At 46.8% G+C, this 15115-nt stretch overlaps 1 protein-coding gene across 6 annotated transcripts in view; it reads left to right on the top strand.

Annotated features, from left to right (window-relative positions):
* LOC119160839 (uncharacterized) overlaps positions 1-15115 on the top strand; it is a 274511-nt gene that overhangs the window by 101498 nt on the left and 157898 nt on the right. The window lies entirely within an intron of this gene.

The following is a 15115-nucleotide window of genomic DNA, read 5'->3' as shown; positions in this document are numbered from 1 at the left end:
ACGACACTGATTTCGCCTATCGATCATAAAAAAGGGTGAGAGAGTCTGGTTGAATTATCTATTTTGAATATGTGAACATGCAAAATAAAAAAAAGCACTGACAGGGGTAACCTATGACATACTTAAACCTGCGTCTGCCCTTATTTGTGGACAACACGAATAACAGAAAGAACGGTTGCAGTTGAATTCCACTAGTGACTTCTAATTTAGGGGTCATTATTTGAGGCGATTATGCAAGAGAGCGTTAGCAAACCATGACATTGCAAATCATACCCAGAGTAATAAAAAGATGAATGCAGAAAAGTAACAGAAAAGGAATGCTCCTTCTGCAGCGCTTAGAGTGCCGAACCGCATCTCGAAGCGGTGCATGTTCATGGATTCTTACAACCAATTTCTCCCGGTACACGAACTATCACAATAAAAATTCCCATAACATGCACAAATAAATCCACCGGGGACGTAGGTAACAATCCAGGTACGTTGCTTACGTTTTTGGTCTTGCTTGCTGAGGTACGGTCATGTCATGTTTTTTGAATAACAAAAATAGGCGCTTTCGCATGGCCAACTCCGATAACCGTGGCACAGCTGAAACAAATGCAATAACGTTGCACTAGATGTGTTCAACGTGACTCAAATGTCTCGTACCTAAAAAAACAATCTCACTATCGTCACTACGGCTTCATTCGGAAGGTCTATCAAAAAGATTCAATCGTAGGAGTCGCTACAAATGCGACAAGCGAGTTTCTATTTTTCCTTCTGTACACTCCATTTCACAATGAATGCTGTATGGACTTATCTGAATACTATTAAACAAAAAAAGAAAGATTGCAGATAGCCCTCATATAGGTGTGACGAGTTCAGTTGCACTTCTTCCACCGAATACGTATGCGCATTTTTTTTTCATTCTGTTTCCGATGAAATTTGGAACAGTCGATAAGTCTAGCCAGGAAACCTTTGTGCCCGACAGCGATTTGCGATATATATACGTTCAGTACGTACGCACATGTTCTAACAACAGTATTACTATATGAGAAGCTTGTAAGGGCTCCGCGGAAAGCTTTTATCGAAGGATTACGTTCATGACAGCGATACAGCAAAGCTCTGTTTATTTAATGGGAAGAACATGTTCTTTTTGTTTTCAAATCAATCTCGCCACACCAACGCTCAAGACAATGTAAAAAAGATAACATTTTTGTGAATGTATACATATTTATATAATATATATATATATATACCTGTGTATATTAGTGTAAAGAACGCCGTCTGAATTACTTTTGCGCGTTTTGGTTGTATAAATGTTTTTCAAATCTAAGCGCATGGATGTTTTTCCTAAAGATTTGCTCCAAGTTAGAAAACAGCTCACCCCTAAACTTAGTTTTAAGAAGTGCTACACTTTACTTTATAGAATTAGTTCTCTGTAGTATGTAATACTACGGCCAGATAAAAATAAGCTCGTCGCGTGGTTAATAAACTATATACAGTGCCGTAGTTATACACATACAACATGGTGCAAGTGCATGGCTTAAAGCCTCGCTTTTGTTTACAACCAAGTGGCTAAGACGGTGAATTCACGCACCATTTAATATTTTTCATGTTTGGGCCAATGCGAAATGCATTTCAGGATGTGCTTGAAGCAGACAGTGACATCCACACTGAAGGTATTCTGATGAATGGAGGGCACGACGACAATACACAGCACTCTGGAAAGTTGCCCTCTCTGATCCTATTATAGTACATTACTAACCGAGCAAGAACAAATGCTTTCATACATCGTTTGACATACGTACGACCAGTTCGAACCACGCTAACATATCCGAAAAACTCACCCTCTGTAAACGCGCATAAAAAAGTACACTCCCATGCAAACACGAAGTCGCTAGCAGATGGCGCAGGGAGCAATACATACTTTGCTTCTTCGGAAAGTTGTCGTCGGGTGGAGATTCTCCTTGATCTCACGGCCAATTATATTCGTGGCATCAGCCCCACCCTTTCAAAGAGCACAGTTTTGATACAAGTGCATGATTGCAAGAAAAACACTCATGAACACAAATCTCAATTGATGGAACCCTGACGTAGTGTTCACAAGGCCATCCACAGCTTTAACGGTTAGCCCGGCCGTGGTGGTCTAGTGGCTAAGGTACTCGGCTGCTGACTCGCAGGTCGCGGGATCGAATCCTGGCTGCGGCAGCTGCATTTCCGATGGAGGCGGAAATGTGGTGGGCCCGTGTGTTCAGATTTGGGTGCACGTTAAAGAACCCCAGGTGGTCGAAATTTCCAGAGCCCTCCACTACGGCGTCTCTGATAATGATATGGTGGTTTCAGGACGTCAAACCCCACATATCAATCAATCAATCAATCAAATCAGCTTTAACGGATAGCCAACGTTGGTGGAATGATTTAACCCTGGAATTGGGGACGACGTCTACCTGCTGTAAAAGAACGGCAGGATTCACGAGCTATATTATGAGGAAGAACTTCGTATTTCACTTACAACTCAATAGGGACCAATCTAGTGGCGCTATAACGTTCCCGAATGGCCCCGTTGGCGACTGGGAATCCACAGCCAGGCAATATCACCGGCATGGTAAATAAACTCGCAATGACAAGCATTGTAGCACTGGCAGTCAACGCATTGCTGATAATTTTTCGAGTGTGAGCTTGTGAGCTGCTCCTGCGAGTCAGAGGAATCCGTTCATGCTGACACTGACATCTCACCTCTCCGGTAGTAGCATGGCATGCACCATAGTGGTTGGTTCTCTGCTGTGAGCAATTGGAACGGCGTGAGCCCGGTAGTCTTTCGAATAGCACTAGTGAGCCAACGTAATGTATGGCGAAATGTCATCGTGGTGTTTGTGATATCGATCAACATACAGAGAAAGCATGTCCGCGATTGTCTTGTTTAGTCCTACTGTAAGCCCGTTGCTTCGTGGGTGGTTTGCAGTAGTTTTCATATGGGAGCTTCCACTTATCTGCAGCTCATCCTTCATCATCTGGTCGGTAAAAGCTGTTTCGAGGTCAGGTAATAAAAATTTTGGCGCTTTTTGGCGGAGAATGACGTTTTTCATGAAAAGAGTGGGCAATTGAATGCTAGATTTCTCGTGGTAAAATTTTCGTTTCACAGTATCGTGTGATGAAATTAGTGGCGCTGACTACCCAGCTGTTGCCATCGTAAGGCATCGGGAAAGGTCTAAGCAGGTCCATAAAAATCTTTTGGAATGGTGAGTATTGGTGGCCCAATAGGCTTTAGAGAACAGGCTGGAAACTGAAGTGCTTCTTTGTGGCACTGACTTTCAGGACACGTTTTGACATAGTGCTTCAAGCACTGTGTAAGCTTTGGCGAGAAGTAGTGCTGGCAAATCTGAGCAAAGGTGCGTGTGAATTCCAAGTGGCCGGATGATGGCTCTTGGTGACAAGCGGATATAATACCACCGTGTAGCGCGGATATAATAATGAGCAGGGGTTCAGTCCCACATAATTTGAAGTTCTTCTTACAAACAACATTGTCAGGAGTGCACCACTCACTGGACTTCCGCGCATTTTGTCACGGCTTTTCCTAACACGTCGGGATTAAGTGCTGCGCCGCTGTAAGAGTAGATGGTTAGGAGGAGAGCTGACTGCAGATGCAAGATGAATACAGCTCCCGCTTACGTCAGAAGAGGAACTTCGACTGGGGCGTCACCAATGGTAGTAACAGCTGTCGTATCTCTTCGCTCACTGCAGTTAGGGCCGCTACATGGAGCGCAGGAAACGCTGCATGAAGTTTTTGTAGCTCCTTTAGTATAATGAAGCAAAAAATCTCCACGAGGTTTCTGACGATGGTGAAGGCGAGTCTGCGGGTGATGACAAGCAGGCAACGTTGTTCGACCACTCATACCGCAAACGCCGCTGTCTTAGGTTTCGCTCTATCGTGGTAGCTTCGCAGAGGGATTCCGCTAACGTACCACTCGGATTGCGCACGAGTCCTGCAAAGAGCTGTTCTTTCCCCACACCAGGAAGCGCACTTTCCTCTCTTCCACCTTTGCGAGCCCATCTCGCTGAAACAGCCGAGACGTCCCCTCAACCAACATCGCTACGCTTTCGTTGGGTGTTTGCTTTCTAGAATCGGAAAAAAACGCTCCGCTTATACTTTCACGTCGGGACGTCGGTTCGTGTTCTGAAGTGGAGTACACAACTCTGGTCAGGTTGTCAAGGCAGCCTGATGGTTCTCAAACCATATGCTTGCGGAATCTTTGAGGTAGAAGTACGCACCCAAGCTATCGACGGTGTCGCATACGTTCGCGACGATTGGGCCAGCCGGTCTTCAACGTTCTCGAAAGCATCACCATGATCTGCAGAGTCTGTGTCGCTGTGGTTACAGTTACCGTATTTCTGGAGCATTCTGGAAGGCACCCGAACTGAGCCGGTAGGCCCAATTGCTGCCTAAGGCACCTAAGATTACCTGCCCCTATCGGAAAAAAACGAATGGTGGGCATGGTGTAAACCACCACCCACCATCGTAGTGGATTAGTGTAGTGGGTGAATGGTGGGAAACGCCCACCATGGCGCATGGTGGGTATGGTGGGTGCTGCAGTGCCGGCAACGCTTGAGCGCGAAATGACGTCAGAATCACCGTGACGAGCTGCCACAAAATTTAAATAAGAATTTTATAAAAACGATATAAAAACACCCGTCCCGTAAAAAAAAACAAGGCGCCACGGAAAATCGAACGTGCAACCTGCGGATTCCCACTCGAAGACGCTAACCACTGCGCCACACCAACATGACGTTGGTTGTGTGTTAAATACTTAGTTGACATACAAACTTACGGTTCAACTTAAGTTATGTTTGTCATGTACACAACATAGACAAGATCTACACCTGCTACTAAAAATTGCACATCTATTAAACACAAGCAACTGCGGCCTTTAACGATTGCCACTATGTTAATGGCACTAGTGCTATTTTTTTACAATTCACAACTTCAAGAAAAAAAACCAAGTGGACTGGGGAGCAGCAACAGTTTACCGGCGGGGTCTGCCAAGTTTATTATCCGTTTCGCGCTCGTTCTAAAGGGCGACATCTGCTCGCGCTTGATGACGCTTCGAGGCTCATTCCCTAGATACGCCCACCTAATTTATTTGATTGAGTATTGGGATGCTTTGCGCGCAATGTAGAGAGCGGTCGCACCAGCGTAATGCTGTAGCTCTTTCGCTAAAGCAACAACTACATAACGGCTTGGCCAAAACGAATGCAGTGTGCCGAAAACATTACGCTATCATATTGGTTCACCAAGCATATCAATTGCCACGTCTGAGTTCTCGTACAAAAGCTAGAGAAGTGCCGGCGAGTGCGACCGGTGGCTGTCGGTGAGAAGACACTTACATTCTCTGGGAGTGCTTTAATTGCGTCGTATCGATGTTTGTTGCTTCTTGAGCGGACACAATACACAATGAAAAATGCTTCATTTAGGTTAATTGATGCCATGGCTGCGCTGTATTGTCATACTTAATTGTCGAAATCGTGTATTCTGAAACCCGGAAGCACGGATAACACAATTGTACGGGCTCGGTGGGTAGGCCTAACCTTTGGTGGAAATCATGGTGGTAGAACGTGTAGTGTACAGGTCCCAGCTTGGCACATTATATAAAATGCCTGCCATTATAAGCCCACCCATCATCGCTTACTGGTTCCCAGCATTATCGCGATGGTGGGCAGAGCTTCTAAGCTTGGTACACCATGCGGCCTACCATAACAAGCAGCACCCATCATCTGCTTGGTGCTTCTCATCATTATCGCAATGATGGGAAGAGTTTCTCAGCTTGGTACACCATGTAGCCCACCATAATAAGCACCACCCACCATATGCTTAGGGCTTCCCAGCATTATCGCAATGGTGGGCAGAGTGTCCCATTATTGCCCACTATCTAGCCTCTGCTTTCCACCGTCATTTCCACTTTACCCATCATCTGTACACCATACCACCCAGTATGTCCCGGCATAACCACCATATTTTCCACTACGTCCCACTATAGCCATCATAATTTCCACCATGCCCACTATTATTTCCACCATGCGCACTATTATTTCCACTACGCCCACCATGTTTTCCAGTATCCACCATGGCAATTTTTCCGATAGGGGCGTCTTCCAATGCATTGCTACATGTACCGGGATCTTCGAGATAGAATGATGCCCAGAACCTCCACCAGTAAATTTCACAATATATTGTGACAGAAATCTGTAACTGGAGATAATCAGAACATCAGGCTGCTTCGATTGCTGCCAAAGCGCACTCATCGTTGTATATGGCGAGCTTATACTCACCGTCTTTTCCCATAGTCCCCTTGCAATGATAACGCATGGTACAAGCTGTTATGCTCGTGCCAAAATATTGGGCGCCAGGTCCACCACAAGAAGCGCGGGTGCTCCCAACTCTGTGATAAATTTATATGTGGTGTTTAACGTCCCGAAACCACCATATGTACAAACTTTGTGACTTGCTGGGTTGAATCACGTGATCTCGCTTCGCTTGGCCGAAATGTATCAGGTGGTTGAATGCGTTTTTTTGTCCATGTTGGCACAGTGTTTTCTTTTGAATAGCTTTTGTTTTTCTCTCACGCCCTGTGTGCGAGCTTTTGGAGACTTCACAATCTGGAAAACTGCTGTAAATCTGCTGCGTGCCACAGTAGCTGTAGTCATCTCTTTATACCTCGTTTTGTTCTGGTTGTTATTTTAACCCCATCAGCTTAGAGTGAATATCGACCATGAGTGCTTACACAAAATCTGATTGTTTCAGTTTTCTCACAGCAGCCTTGTTCATAACAAAAATGAATGCGTGGATAGTCCGGTTATATATTGTATATCTGAATATATGACGTACATGCATGCATGTTGGGGAAGTTATCGTCATTACATTTAGGAATTTGTGCCGTTGTTTTAATTGTAAAAGATTCGAGATAAAACCGAGAAGTTCAGTTCTTTGCTGTTTCTCTTATCTTACCCTATGCCAGTATATTTGTGGCCTATAGCCTCTGCGTGTTTGACCAGCGTGCTTGACCGACACAACTTTCTTCCGTATCGCCTACATGTGCCGCTTGAGTCTGCTAAAGGTTACTTCTCTCTCTAAGGCAATTTTCGCAACCTTTACCGCAGTCTGTGCCACCTCCTCTCCTAGGTTTCCATGTTGTCCTAATGTGTGTTCTTGACCACGCGGCTTCCCGTCCGCGAATGTCGACTTGAGCTTCCAGGTTTTCTATCTGGAGAATTACGTCTGTAGACTTGACCCATAGCCACAGTCGCTTGTTCTCTCTGTTGTTGTGAGCTGCAGGTGATAACGTGGTCAGCTTCAAAAGCTTATTCACATTCTAACAGCTGCTGTGAAATATCATATAATTGATCAATAAAGCTGTAAAAGACTGCACCCTGATGTTTTTACTGAAACTTGCAATTGCCATTTACATCACGGTAACGAGACCTTACAGCATGCTTACCCAAAAACGCGGAGTAACACGACTGGCTGGTACACGTTGCACTTACTATCGCGATCAAGCGCAGTCGGAAAAGCATTTCTCTATTGTGTTTCACTCTACAAAAACGGCAGAATGGAGCCAATGATCTAAAAAAGTCGCCGCTGTGCTGCTTGATGGCAATTGCTTGTGTGCGTTTGACTACCATAGAAAACTTGCACAATAAATATTAATATCGTGCCGCAGAGAAATTTTTCTAATGTGAAATTTTACCTAGCTACAACTTTGAATGAGGCAGGCTCGTGCGTGGGGCTCTCGCATTTGCCTGCAATCGTAGCAGCAAGTATGCGGGTTCGTGCCGCTGAAAGAATGCTTGGTTGCTTCCCACAAAGGTTGAAATCCACTTTCTCTGCGCTTTGCCGGGCTATGTGTGCTAAAGAGGAATGCAAACTTGTACATCCTTGTTGTGTCAGCGACGACCCGCCTATAGATGCAAATAAATGAATGCAGTAGCACGGATGCTAGCGTTTTTGCAGCAAAATACGTTTCTTCACCATAAGCACGTATCAGCGCCCAGCAGTGGTCATACTACACAGAAGGACTCGTTACCCTTTACAAAAGCAGCGTAATGGGCTCCCGTCATATTCGTTTATACAGGTGGCCATAGCAGACGATGCCGGAAGTCGGGCATCATGAGAAACGTACATTTCGCTGAAGCAGCTATTTTTAGCATTTCGTGCAGTCAGTGAAGAAGCTCTAGTGTTATTCATTTGATTTTGGTGAAGTAAAACAATAAAAAAAACGAACTGAAGTATTATTGCTAGTTATCTTTAGCGCACACTCAAACACTACCACTCCTTTCATTTCAAGGTAAATAAAAACGAAGTGGCCACATCTTGTCAGAAATGCACAGTTACCAAGTCGTGTCATCATGTGACATGGGAGAGCTGCAGGGAGCAGGTTATTAGGCGAAAAGACGCCGGCTTTCCCGAGTATGTTTTGCAGGAAATTTGCAGGCGCCTAATTAAGCATATTAAAGGCAGCAAAGATCACCAGCAGAAACGTGAACGAAGTATAGAAGTTGCAATACCGTACGTACAGCCGTGGCCTCGTTTGTGTAGAGCACGCAAGCAGCTGGTTTTCGCTTTATGGGGTGAAACCTCGAGGCAGTGTCAGGCTTTGATGTGGTCAGCCTCACAGCAAGGACACGAATGTTCCCGATACACCACTTCAGAGCCCGAAACTGTCTGTTTCATGTCGCGGAGCCTAAACTGGCTGCTGACACGCTCTACACAAACGTGGCTGTAGCTGTACATGCATTGTCACACCGAATTAAAAAATACTGCCCATAGGTATGCGACAAAGGTTGTTCTCATGACCAAGAATAAAGTAGTTAAGCTATATTCCATGGTTAGGAAAAAGCTGGATGCTGTCAGATGAGGAGGCGCACAAACTTGCAAGATTAAGCACAAGGTTTTTTTTTCTATGAGCGTTTAACCTTGTTTCGCCTAAACGAGCACCAGTCATCTTCAAAGGGCAGGCCGCTAACGCTTTAGGCCATATATTGTACAAAATGTAGATGCGTGGCATGCTTTTTGAGTACAATCATACTGTTTAACACCATGATCGCATGGCACGAAAGATCGCGAAAACATTTCACATCAACACTAGGCAATCATCTGGTATCAGCCACCCGTCGGTGACAATTTGGCAAAAATAAGTGTCGCTCTTGAATCGGATATTGAGCACATCAGACATGGTATGATAGTCACGGATTTGAAATTACGATGGCGTGCATGGGCATTGGGTGACATCATATATATATTGTGATGTACTAGACAGAGAACAAGAGACAACACCCGATCCTGGGCCAGCTGTTTTTATTCTGACTTTGTTCTTCTCTTCTTTGCTCTAGCTACCCGTGCACCGAAGTGGCAGCGTCTTCCTTGGTCATGACACTCGGCCATGACTGCGCGCACGCGGAGCTGGCGGCAAAGTTTCTGGTGGGCGGGCTTGGCTGCATCATGGTGGCCAGCCCGGGCCACAATGCAACATAGAACGATGGTCTGCAGGAAGCGTTTCTGGTGGATGGCACTGGCTGCCCCGTTGTGGCCGACGCTCTCGGCCGTGCCGCGATTTGGTCCCGGTATCTGCCAAAGGTAGATCTGGCCGTCGATATACTGGCTGCATCTCGGAGGTCGGCCTTGGCCACGCTGAAACTGAGTGCCAGAGTCTTCCACAAGTCTATCGGGAGGTCGATACTCGCTGCATCGTTGTGGTCCGTCTCGGCCATGCAGAGACTCTGTGTGGGCAGCAGCTAAACATGCACCTGGCAGCGCACTTCGGACGGGCCGCAAAATCTGCGGCAGACGTTGAACTCCGGACGTGGGTAGCCGCAAGAGTATCCCAAGAGACACGCTGTTACCTTGGTTTGGGTCGAGAATGGATACGCAACTTCGGAGATGTGTGGCAGAGAACATAACTTACGGCCGATTTTGGCATCTGCGGCTGCGGCAGGACATTTTGTGAAGCTGTCATCGTATTGGCTGCTGTCTGCATCTTGAGCGCCAACTTTCTCCTCATGATCTTGGTCAGTTAGACCAGCAGTAGTTATCTTGGGCTCTACCGGTGCCAAGACCGTAGGCGGTTCAAGCATAGGCGATGCTGGTGTCTCCACTTGCCTCAGTGAAGGTGATATTGGGGCTAGCTTCTCTGAGCTGTATGAGGGCTGGTATCAGCCTCTTCCACTGACATGATGGCGTCGCGTACCAGCGCGGATACTGAGAGCAGCGATGGAGTATCGCACCTGCGCCTGACGTCATTCGTAGGACAGGTGCAGAAGCTTTCTGCCGTGCGGATGGAGGGCTTCGAGGAACCTTCGAGGTGTTGCTCCACTTCAACTCGGTGTGCGAATGGGGGTGCGTCGGTGAAGGGCAATGCAGCACTGTCGAGATGATTCTCTGCGGCTGTTTCGTTGGAGCAACACCCTTCAAGAGGTCCGACTTTGGTAGCGGCCTCTGGCCGCAGTGAACCTGTTTCGGGTATTGACAAAGTGTCTAACTTCTCGTGTGCTAAGCTGCAGCGCACAGCTGCAGTCTCGAGGTGGAAAGCCTCTGGAGCTTGCTCCTCAATACCGGCCAGGTTAGACGGGGTGGTGGTGGAGAGGTGGTAAGGATTACGACCAGTAGCAGCTATGAGCTTGCAGCTCCACTCCCCCCATAACTGCTGCTTCCAGCGTTCATACTGATGCCACGCCGCTGCACGTTCCCGAAGATGGTCTATGGCCACATACCATTTCCGATTTCTGTCCAGGCTGCGCGCATTGCTAGCTCGTTGACGGTTGCCACCCAGCTGTCGGCGTCGTTCCGGACCCCGTGAAATTCCGGTAGTTCTCAGACGGCTGGTGATTGTGGGGTGGCAGATGGCAACGCAGAGATCACCGACGCGAAGCAGTCGAGCTGGTGTGAGAGCTCGATGAGAGAAGACCGAGTCTGCCTGCGTTGCTCCGGTGTGCTTGCCTCAAGGTCGTATGAGGCAGCTACATTCAACACTGCGTTAATGTCAAACAATGCTGGCAACAATGTAGGAGCTTCCTCGGCGATCAACGCTATCACTTCGTTAGTCTCGACGCGGAGTAACGCAATGGTACGCCGCAGGTCCGCGGTGCTGTCAGGCGTTAAGCCCGAAGAGTCAGTGATCGTGGTCTTTGAGTAAGTAGAAATAGCAGCACTCACCCCGGTGAGGTTGGCGAGCAGGGAAGCCTGGACGGCGTTCCGTGGTGGCTGGTTTGTTGAAAAAGTACCGCAACGGGAATGTAGGCCATGGGAAAAGTGAGTGGCACTCCCAAGGGACAGGAGCCGGTGCGGATCCCTGCCATGAAACCGTGGCAGGGTTTCAATCAGGTCATTGCCTAGAACCACAGGGGAGGCTTGGACGCTGTCCACAGGTGTTCTGAAGGGTGGCTGAAGTGGCGGGTGGGACCCCATCGCCAAGGAAGCGGGAACGGCGTTCCTTGATGGAGAAGCCCGCGCTGCCGACGAACCACGAAGACAGGTACCGGTTACTTTCTGCAGAGGGTTCACTTATCGGACTGCACCCATCGACAGCGCCATTGTGATGTACTTGACAGAGAACAAGAGACAACACCCAATCCGGGGCCAGCTGTTCTTATTCTGACTTCGTTCTTCTTTTCTTTGCTCTAGCTACGCGCGCGCTATATATATATATATATATATATATATATATATATATATATATATATATATATGGGATATGGCACAATGGTAGCGTTGTCAACAAGGATAAATATATTTATTTCCCAACAGTTTCGGGAGGGGTCCTCCCTTCATCAGGGGATGAGTTATACTGACATGAGCTTCCAAACTTCATTGCGGCCGCGTCCCTCTCGCCTTGAAAGATGTTTGCGAGAGTGAGAGGGAACTAGAAAAAAGAAAAAAACAAAAAAAAGACGAAAAAAAAGAAAGAAAAGAAAGAAAAAAAGAGGAAGAACCACTGTCAACACTGAGAACGAAGCCAACTGTCCGTCCACATCCACATACGGTTCATATCACGTGCTGTTCAGAACAGCACGTGATATGAACCGTATGTGGATGTAGACGGACAGTTGGCTTCGTTCTCAGTGTTGACAGTGGTTCTTCCTCTTTCTTACTTTCTTTCTTTTCTTTTTTTTCGTCTTCTTTTCTCCCTCTTTTTTGTTTTTTTTCTTTTTCTAGTTCCCTCTCACTCTCGCAAACATCTTTCAAGGTGAGAGGGACGCGGCAGCAATGAAGTTTGGAAGCTCATGTCAGTATAACTCATCCCCTGATGAAGGGAGGACCCCTCCCGAAACTGTTGGGAAATATATTTATTGTTGTTGACAACGATCCCGTTGTGCCATATCCCATACCTTCTCGAAGACTAACTTAACTGGCGCATTAAATTATTACTCCCAGTATATATATATATATATATATATATATATATATATATATATATATATATATATATATATATATATATATATATATATATATATATATATATATATATATATGACGCTACGATGACTGGGCGACGTGGCCTGGCTCATACGCCATGTTTATTGCGTTCTGCACTTCTTCCTTCTCTGCTTCTACCAACCGTCGCTACCTTCTTACGTCACATGATTCCCCCTCCCCCCGAAAGAATGCTCGCATTACTTATTAAAATACATGATGAACAAGTAATCCTGAAACACAAAAAAATGTCTAAATGGGCTGTAGTTCCACATCACATCGAAGTTCCGTAAGATCGCACAGACTTCACAGGAGAGGGCAGCAGTCCAGGGTTATCAAGTACGGCTCTGGTGGGCGAGGCTGGCTGTTACGCTCTGGATGACATAAGCATGCTTTGGGCGGGGGAAACCGATGCAAACGCAGCCAGCGTTCTTTCGAGGAATGAACGAGGCTGGAATTTCTTGCAAAATCGACAGTTTGTTGGCGTCGCATTTTTCGTCGTGAATGGTGCAATCCCGGTGCGTCTTGCTTTCGTGCTTTTTGACAGACTGTGATGAAGTGCCTGAGTGCTTGCGGTGTGCAAGCAGTGCTTCCACGTCTTTCTCGGTGTTTTCTGTGGTGGTGCAGTCGGTGTAATAGCTGAGGCAGGGAGTGTCCCTGGTGACTTTTCTTTGTGCGAAAGTGTCTGACATCTTGAATTTGTCTTTGGTTTAGAGATCTTATTTTTCGATGTTCTTTTATTGGTGAGTGCGCTTCCGTTGAATTTTGCATTCGTCGATGCCCTCGTCGCAGCCTCTGTCGTTGTAGCATGAGTTTATGAACTTGGCTTTGCTTGCTTTCCTGAGGCTGCTGAAGAGATGGCTGTACTAGCGCCCTTTCCGGAATGGGGCATTCATTTCCTTCGGTGTTTGACGCGTCTTGTAGACAGCTGATGAATGGTGAACTGGTGTCTTCCTTGTCTGGCATAGTTGAAAAAGCGTCATCATTGCTAGCATGCTCCTCAGAGGCTTCGGTGACGGAGTTCATTACGGGCGCTTCCAAAGGACAACTGTGTGTGAGGTTTGATGTATCATGCTCTTCTGAATTTGTTCGATTCCTGAATTAGTGAGCTTTGCATGTGGGCCCCACAGGTGACTTGGCATTACTAGGTTTGAACTGCAGATTTTGGCAAGTCTGCGGGGCCATAAAAATGACACGAAGCTCTTCAGGGGCTCTTTTTCGCTGTTCACTGCGAGTAGTTCTTGCGCCTGGTAGCGTGCGACGTTCGATGCGTTTGAGCCTTCTGTTTTGTTTGGACTCTCGGGGGTGTGTGCACCGGACGGTGATACATGAAACCGTACGGAAGAAGAATCGCTTGGCAGAGTATTTTTCCGATGCCCCAGGTCATCTGCCATGAATACGGCGTCCTTATAAGGTAAGTGGTGAGCGTTAGGAGCGCTTGAAGAACCGCGTGACCAAATCCCAGGAGGTGGACCACGTATGCGAGACGAAGAGTGCAGGGCGTCAGGTGGTTCAGCAACGTCTCGTGTCATATGCTGAAGCGATGACTTCGGAAATGCCGACTTTCGTGTACAACGAAGATGCGCTTGACGGTTGGGTTTTTCCCAATGTATGCATGGCCTTCTGTAAGTAAACGCATGTGCCACTTCGTCTTGAGGCACTTGTCGATTCGCGCTGGACTTTCGAGTGCTTGAGGACTGCTTAGGCAATTGACGATAGTGTGCAGTTGTCTCTAGATGGTTGGCAATGAGAAGTCTTGGTCATAGTCATTGAAATGAGTAATCATCTGCTCTTTTATTTTTTGCCATGACTCGTCATTCTCGAATATGTGAATTAGGTAAAATTTGAATGCCTCACCGGTGATGTAGTCGCTGAAGTTCGTAACCATCTCCCGTTCCGACCAAGATGCAGCGGTAGCGTGGAGTTCAAACAGGTTGAACCAGACCTGTACGGGTCCGTCGTCCGCTGATCCGGTGTACTTGGGGATGTGGAGGTCAGCCGATGGTTCTGTCATGGTGCTGATCGTTGTCCTCCTAGACGATGATTCGGTAGTCAATGTACGTTCAGGGCGTCTTCTGGGGAACTGCATCGATGATGAGTGACTGATGAAGGGGCAGGCAGGTCTCCATCCTGTCGACTTGTGTGACGCTACGATGACTGGGCGACGTGGTCTGGCTCATACGCCATGTTTATTCCGTTCTGCACTTCTTCCTTCTCTGCTTCTACCAACCGTCGCTACCTTCTTACGTCACACACACACACACACACATTCTATATATATATATATATATATATATATATATATATATATATATCTTTTTCTGAACAAAACATTCTGTTGATAGAAGTGCTGGTGTTGTTCCATCTCTTGTCTGTGTGTCAGTATGCGCTAAAAGTAGGTTAACATGAAATAAATACGCAAATGCGGGCTGTGCACAATAGGGCGGCAGAGCAATCCAACCAGGCACGTCATAGATAGCTGTCTGCATGGTGGCGTCTGGCTATGTCCTCGCACACATTGTAATTGCACTTTGCCCCCTTTCTTACGCTCTCAAAACTTTCTTTACATATTACCTGTAGGTCAATTCTCCGTTTCAGTGCAATTAATTTGACGCTGGTTGATACACAGCTAACAGGTGGAGGGGATGTCGCGCACTATCGCTGTGAGGCTTTGGG

The sequence above is a fragment of the Rhipicephalus microplus genome, chromosome X (assembly GCF_043290135.1).
Source record: "Rhipicephalus microplus isolate Deutch F79 chromosome X, USDA_Rmic, whole genome shotgun sequence".
Taxonomy (NCBI): Eukaryota; Metazoa; Arthropoda; class Arachnida; order Ixodida; family Ixodidae; genus Rhipicephalus; species Rhipicephalus microplus.
The sequence above is the reverse complement of the archived record's forward strand: the minus strand, read 5'-3'. Positions and strand labels throughout refer to the sequence as shown.